The sequence below is a fragment of the Rattus rattus genome, chromosome 3 (assembly GCF_011064425.1).
Source record: "Rattus rattus isolate New Zealand chromosome 3, Rrattus_CSIRO_v1, whole genome shotgun sequence".
In the NCBI taxonomy this organism is placed as follows: Eukaryota; Metazoa; Chordata; class Mammalia; order Rodentia; family Muridae; genus Rattus; species Rattus rattus.
Genome location: NC_046156.1, coordinates 190,339,075 through 190,347,328, shown reverse-complemented (window position 1 = coordinate 190,347,328; position 8,254 = coordinate 190,339,075). Strand labels below are relative to the sequence as shown.

The 8,254-nt window shown below is 42.3% G+C and overlaps 1 pseudogene; it reads left to right on the top strand.

Moving 5' to 3' along the window:
• Nucleotides 1-4,908: 4,908 nt before the first annotated feature.
• On the top strand, nucleotides 4,909-6,357 carry LOC116896036 (annotated as a pseudogene).
• The last annotated feature ends 1,897 nt before the right edge of the window (nucleotides 6,358-8,254 follow it).

The window sequence follows — 8,254 nt, the reverse complement described above, 5'->3', positions numbered from 1 at the left end:
TAACTTTAGTACCTGTTAACTGTCTAGAATATCATCCATGTCATCTAGATTTTCCAGTTTTGTTGAGTATACTTTTTTTGTAGTAGATTGGGATGATTTTTTTTGTACTTCCTCAGTTTCTGTTGTTATGTATCCCTTTTTTATATCTCATTCCTAAAAATTTGTATACTTCCTCTCTGCCCATTAGTTAATTTTGCTAATTGTTTATCTATCATGTAGATTTTTCTCACAGAACCTGTTCATGGTTTTGTTGATTCTTTATATAGCTCTCTTTGGTTCTATTTGGTTGATTTCAGCTCTGAGTTGGCCGATTTCCTGCCCTCTCCTCCTCTAGTGTATGTTGGCTTCTTTTTGTTCTAGAAGATCCTGATGTGCTCTTAAGTTGCTAACGTGAGATCTCCCCAATTTCTTTATGAAGGTACTCAGTGCTATGAATTTTCCTCTTAGCACTGCTTCCATTGTGCACCCTAAGTTTGGGTATGCTATCCCTTAATTTTCATTAACTTCTTTAAGTATTTAATTCTTTTCTTTATACCTTCCATCACAATGCTATCATTGAGTAGAAAGTTATTCAGTTTCCATGATTATGTGGGGTTTATGGTTTTTGCAACCCTTTGCAAGCCAATGGTTTTTCTCCATAAATTGACACAAAGAACTAATTGTTGTAGATGGCACTGAATCACTCATTTAACACTGACAAGTCAAGCTAATGCATTCCTAGAGCTTCCACCCCGAATTGACTAGTGCTCATCATCCTGTAAAGTGATCCTACCAAAGTCGAAAGTTGAACAGCAACACAGCCAAAAATCCTTGAGCCTACCAGGGTGAGCAAGACATATGTTGGTGTAATTGTGAAACAAACCTTGTGGAAATTACTACCAATAATCTGACTTGATTTGAATCTCATTCCATGGGATGTAACCCACACATAATGTTGCCGTGTTGACCATGAACCTGGAACTGGATAGGCCTAGGGCCAAGAGGAAAACCTAATACTCTTGTCCTCCCTAAGGAAAGTTGTTACTTTGATTTTCTCAAAAAACTTCTTTTAATGGTGTTTCTTAAACGCTTTAACCATCATTTTAGTCTACCACTGATCAGAGGTAGTAGAGAAAAAAATGATAAGGGGAAGTGAATCTGTTTACAAAGGATACTTTAGAGAAAATCGTATATGGGCTGTCAGGAAATCAGCAGTTCAGTTCACAGGAGTCAGCAGTGACATCTCGATCCACTTGCAAACAGTTCATACATAAGCCAGCAGCCCAGTATGGTAGAGTTGGGATAGCAAACATGAAGTTATTTCTCCTTGTATATTGCCTCTCTGACGGCCTCTGTATTGGCTGCCATCTACTGCAGGAGGAAGCTTTTCTGTTTATTATGAGGATAGCATTGATCTATGAGTATAGCAGAGTTATTGTTAGGAGTCAATTAATGCTATATTCTGAAGTGGAAATTCAGGGTTCTTTGGAAAGTCAGTTGTCTTTGATATTCTTTTGCTGAGGGAAACACATGAATGAATGTTTTCCTGAAGTGGTCACAGGTGAAAGAATAAGGAAGACTCATGGAGTGCTTTCTTGAAGAGAACACAAGTGAAAGAGGAAGGCAGACTTATGAAGCAACATTTTGCTGAAGCAGACTGAAGGGAAAGGATGTTCTGCTAAGTCAAGCACCAAAGTGAGCGATTGGGTGCTTTAGAATCTTGAGGGCAATTGACTGATCTTAAGATTGCAGTCTAAATAGAAATAGGAAAACTACATTATTACCCCTACACAACCTAACATAGCCTGGACCTGGGGACTGAGACAATATCCCACCGTTTATTAATCGTGTCTGAATGCCCCAGCATGAGAACTCTTGCTTAAACTGAAAGCAACAATCATCATCTCTGCAATGAGGCACACTTAGAATTTCAGTAACTAAAAAAAGTTGTTGTCTAGCTGAACGTTCTGCCACCAATCAGAAGATAGAGGTACTATTTCTGAGATTTGAAGTAAAGATTCCCAGGAGTTTGGGTACAAAATAACTCTTCAGGACTGGACATAAATGACACTGCTATAATTGTTCAACTAGTGAGTCCTGCTCTGCTTGTCCAGATTAATGAAATACCCAACGACTCTAGAAGCAAAACAGGGTATCAGAGTCCATATTGCCCTGCTCATAGAGAAAGGAATCCTGATGCCCTGAGGGCCTCTCAGGAATCAATCACTCTTAATTGTGAATTAGCTTAGGAAGGCTGATTATAGAAACTAGCCATAAGCTGAGAAAAGTAGTTAAGACAATTGAGATCATTCACCCCCACAGATCCAAACCCATACATTCTCATGAGTTCGAGTTCTCACCAGACAGAAGAAGATTGAGATAATCCCATGCATCCTATCGGATGACCATCGACTAAGACTGGTCTTCAATAATAACAAAACGACAGAAAGCCGACATACAAATGGCAGCTAGACAATGCTCTACTCAACGATAACCTGGTCAAGGAAGAAATAAAGAAAGAAATTAAAGACTTTTTAGAATTTAATGAAAATGAAGGAACAACATACCCAAACTTATGGGACACAATGAAAGCTGTGCTAAGAGGAAAACTCATAGCTCTGAGTGCCTGCAGAAAGAAACAGGAGAGAGCATATGTCAGCAGCTTGACAGCACACTTAAAAGCTCTAGAATAAAAAGAAGCAAATACACCCAGGAGGAGTAGAAGGCAGGAAATAATCAAACTCAGAGCGGAAATCAACCAAGTAGAAACAAAAAGGACCATAGAAAGAATCAACAGAACCAAAAGTTGGTTCTTTGAGAAAATCAACAAGATAGATAAACCCTTAGCCAGACTAACGAGAGGACACAGAGAGTGCGTCCAAATTAACAAAATCAGAAATGAAAAGGGAGACATAACTACAGATTCAGAGGAAATTCAAAAAAAAAATCATCAGATTCTACTACAAAAGCCTATATTCAACAAAACTTGAAAATCTACAGGAAATGGACAATTTCCTAGACAGATACCAGGTACTGAAGTTAAATCAGGAACAGATAAACCATTTAAACAACCCCATAATTCTAAAGAAATAGAAGCAGTTATAAAAGTTTCCCAACCAAAAAAGCCCAGGACCAGATGGGTTGAGTGCAGAATTCTATCAGACCTTCATAGAAGACCTCATACCAATACTGTCCAAACTATTCTACAAAATAGAAACAGAAGGAACACTACCCAATTCCTTCTATGAAGCCACAATTATGCTTATACCTAAACCAAGCAAACATCCCCAATAAAGAAAGAGAACTTCGGGTTGGGGATTTAGCTCAGTGGTAGAGCACTTGCCTAGCAAGTGCAAGGCCCTGGGTTTGGTCCCCAGCCCCGAAAAAAAAAAAAAAAAAAGAAAAGAAAGAGAACTTCAAACCAATTACCCTTATGAATATCAAAGCAAAAATACTTAATAAATTTCTCGCAAATGGAATGCAGGAACACATCAAAATCTATCATGATCAAGTATGCTTCATCCCAAGGAAGCAGGGATGGTTCAATATATGGAAATCCATCAATGTAATCCACTGTGTAAACAAACTCAAAGCAGAAAACCACATGATCATCTCATTAGATGCTGAGAAAGCATTTGACAAAATTCAACACCCTTTCATGTTAAAAGTCTTGGAAAGATCAGGAATTTAAGACCCATATCTAAACATAGTAAAAGCAATATACAGCAAACCAGTAGCTAACATTGAACTAAATGGAGAGAAACTTGAAGCAATCCCACTAAAATCAGGGACTAGACAAGGCTCCCCATGCTCTCCCCTACTTATTCAATATAGTTCTCGAAGTCCTAGCCAGAGAAATCAGACAGCATAAAGGAAGTCAAAGGGATACAAATTGGAAAGGGAGAAGTCAAAATATCACTATTTGCAGATGATATGATAGCATATTTAAGTGATCCCAAAAGTTCCAACAGAGAACTACTAAACCTGATAAATACCTTCAGCAAAGTGTCAAGGTATAAAATTAACTCAAACAAATCAGTAGCCTTCCTCTACACAAAAGAGAACAAGCCAAGAAAGAAATTAGGGAAACGACACCCTTCATAATAGTCCCAAATAATATAAAATCCCTGGGTATGACTCTAACCAAGCAAGTGAAAGATCTGTATGACAAGAACTTCTCTTGCATAAATGTAGACTTATCTGCACTGAGACAAGTTTTAACAAAGCCTATATCCACATGAGATAATGAACAAGGTCTCTGGTAATAACGACGGGTTTTCCTCTACCATAAAATCATTAAAATGCTGTAATGTGAATCCTAACATCTCTAAATGGATTTGTTCTGTCCAGAAAGAAACACATGATAAAAACAGAATGTGGTGAGTGGTTGGTGCTTTGAAGGAAGACTGGAGTCCAGATCTCCCTACTTCAGTGTTTCAAAGCAATTCGGCAACTTCTCTTTACTCTAATGGAGACAACGTCTGGCAGAGCCATGACCATCCAAGATTCCGGGAATAGTGAAGGACAATTTCACAGTGTAATATGAAATTTAGGCGCCCAGAGACGTTAGAAGACACAATGGCAGGGATAGGTAAGGAGGATATTTCCTTAGGAAAAGCACGTGGATTTAAAAACGGAGTTGATCAGGCTGAGGTGTACTTGCAGCACTTGTGGCCCGAATCTGTGGCACCGACAGGCCCTTGCCCTGCCTGCCCACCAAGAAGCAGCCCAAGGGGCCCCAGGGTGCAATGCTCCCTGCAGTCATCACTCTTTCAGGCACTTGGTGCACTAGGCAGCTCCGTGCAAGTCAGGCAAGGCAAATGCCAGTGACAGTGGCAGGCCAGGCATCCTGAGCACCAGAGAGCCTCACTGGCAGTAGGGAGAGTGGCTCTGCGGGAAGATGGAGAACTTTGTGTGCTATGGGCAGTGATGCAAGGAGCAGCAGAACCAGGACTGGAAAAAGCACAAGATGGTGTGCCAGGGCGCAAAGGACCCCTAAGTGCAGCTGTGCCTTCGATGCGCTGCATCGCACATCTGCCAGGTGGTGCCCCGGGAGCCACAGGAACCTGTGAGGCGGCCCAGAGTCGGGAGAGCGCATCTCTCTGGTGAATTCCAGGCACTGAGGACACAGTGCAGGCAAGGACTGCCCAGGCCTGGCCCAGGCCAGGTCCTAGGATCCTCCATATAGCAGGTCTCTGGGTCTGAGCACAGTGGGAGGCGGCCCCTGCGAGGCACTGAGTCCTGGGTGAGAGCTGCAGCCCAGACAGAGCAAGCCTCTGCCTGTGATGAAGCTGGTGCTGGAGTACACTGTGCTCTGCAGGAACGAGTACAGCATCTGAATAGCGGAAGACTTCCTGGGCAGGGAGACCAGGCAGCAAATCAGCTAAGAGATGCGCGCCCTGCAGGACTCTGGCGAGTTCAGAGTCCTGCAGCTGGCCAGCCCGAAGAGTGACTCTTCCAAGGCCATCCGGGGGAAACACACCACCTGGATTGAGGGGAAATAGCACTGCTGAGCGACCAGCCATCAACATGCTCTTGAGCAGAATGGACGACTGATCCTCCACAGCAGGAGGAAGCTGGGCAGCTACAGCTGAATGAAACTTTGACCCCCAATTCGATTGCCACTCTGGTGCACACTCTGGTTCACCCTGACGAACTAAAACAAATTTCCTGTGCTGACAGGAAATCCAGATGTGATGCTGACTAGCAGAAGCTCTGCCTGCTGACAGGACACACCCTGCTATTAGTCAGGTGACCAAGGGATTCTGTTGAATCTCTGTCCAGCATTAACGGATCACATGGGTACTCCACAATTCTGTGGATGTTATCCTCTTGGTGTATCATGCTGACTGGTCCCCTGAGCCAAGACTTGAGGAGCTGAGCAGAACATGCTTTCCTTTTCCAGAGGGCATAGTCTGCATTGTGTCTGCTTTTCTTTTCTTCATGGGCATGACGTGGGGGAGTAGGCCATCTGTTATGTTCAACCAGTGCCCTTCAGAGTGGGGCAGCACAAGGCCATGGTTGCTTGTTACACAGGCAACCATAGGGGCTATATCCATCATGTCAATAACCCAAATGGAGATTGAAGATGCGTGACCTATGAATATTATCTGAATAAAAACTGGGTAAGTGGAGGCATTCTTCGAAGGCAAAGCCCAGTTTGCTGACACTGAACCCAAATTTGATAGACTGCTGTTTTTCTAGTTGAACAGGCATAGCCCTCATTAAGTACAGGGTGCACACACCACAATGTATTCAATAACTGTTTGCTACTTTGATGCAGATGAGCGAGCAAAAGCTAAAGTAAAATATCTAACAGGCAAGAAAAGTGTGAGGATTGAACTCAAGCCCAAATCAGTCAGCAAAGGTGTCTTGTAGGGCTTTGCGTTTGGCCCAAGTCACCTACAGCTTTTCCGTTCCCTTCGGTAGACTCGGGGACATATGGACAGAGACACCTCCCTGGTATTTCAGCTGGGAGCCAGGCATCTTCGACAGGTATCATGCAACAGAGGGCTTCATCTGCCTGGACTGTAGTGTGGGGTCAGCTCCATATCTGTGACTGTCTTGGCTGCTGACCTAAGAGGAGAGGGCATTGATGAGGAGTAGCCTTTCCATCTGGACAGGAAACAAGGGCCCTTTGTGGGATTTTCTTCAGTCTTCTATTTTCCCAGACCTGTCATCTAACTGAGTTCATTTCACCAGCATTGTATATCAATTTCAAATTTAGGGATTTTTTTGTTGTTGTTGTATTAGGTACAATCTTTCAAAACTGAATCAAGAAAACGCAATAGTATTATCCTCAAGGTAAAAAAAAACAAAAATAAATACATTAGTAAATAAATGTATACTTAAAATGCAAACTTTTACAGATTTTTTAAATATTTAAATAAGAACATCAGAAGCAGAAAAGCCAGGGGATCCAGTAAGCAGCGATGTAGGGCTTTTCTCCTCCTATTTTCAATATCATTTCTTTAGAATCCTTTCATAAGCTATTAGAATTGATTTCAGAATCTCCATGCCCACGGCATGACTGTAAGAAAATTTATCTAGTAATTTCATTATCGAGAATAAGTTGAGCAATGTGAATGAGTGGACTGAGTTGAGCAGACATTGAATTCGTCTGAGTGGTTGACGTCTCCAACATCTTAGTATCCATGCGTTCAGGAGAGCACGCTGTGTAGGGCCGAAATCAGATTCCGTAGTGGGGAGGAGGGAGAAGCTAAGATTTTGAGTTATTTGTTCTTTTTGAAAGTACAAAGCGGGGGATCAATCCGTTTCCCTCTCTTTGCAGCATCTTATGCTTGGCTCCAGGATACACCATGGTGTGTATTGATTTCTAGACGCCATGGGCTTTTCAGAAATCCCAGTTTCCTGAAACTGCATGGCCCTACTCTGGTGGTGGAATGTTGTGGACTGGCCGGTAGGAATGGAAAGGTCCTCTGAGGGGCAAATGAGGCTGATTATATGAAAGGCAAAAAGAAGAGGCAAGAGACAGTTCTGGGAGGGCTGCTGGTGAGTACCAGGCAAGAAGTGTATTTCTCAATGCCCTATTTTACTACGATACTGTGGGAGGCAAAGCCACAGGCTAACAAACAAATTGTTAAAGCGTTCAATGTATTTGTTCCTATTCCCCAAACCTGTTTTTTCCACCAAGGTTAATAGAACATTAAGCCTTAAAGACATCTCCTCTTATCGTTCCATACCTTAGCAGGCTGAGAAATCTGCCAACAGGCCTTGACCTGCCTTGACTTGCCTTGACCTGCCTTGACCTGCCTTGACCTGCCTTGACTTGCCTTGACCTGCCTTGACCATGCCTGGCAGGCAGACTTTTTCATGCTTTCTTTTCCTCTGTTTGAGAGCATGGGCAAATTACTTCCTACAGTGAGAGATTTCCACTATGAACAAACAAATTTCCATAAGTCCTTAATGCTAGAAAGCCAGTAATTGATGGGCTGGTGTGGTAAGGTCGTTCTAACTAAACTATCCCATGGAGAAAGGTAAAAGAGACAGCTGCACCTGTCTTTAGGAAACAAGATGTCCACAGGTGATTTGAGTATGTGTGCTGAGTGGGAGAGAGGAGGTCATGATGGAGCTGGAAAACCCACCCGTCTTTTATATACTTTCAAAAAACTGTATTAGAAATTTAACTGCAATAAAATTGTGTTAGCAAATGTGCTCTAATGATAGGTGATTAGGTTTGGAGGGCTACATTGACACAGAAACTGGATTAATGGTAATATCTTGGGAAGTAACTTGTTTTACAAGGAAAACTTCA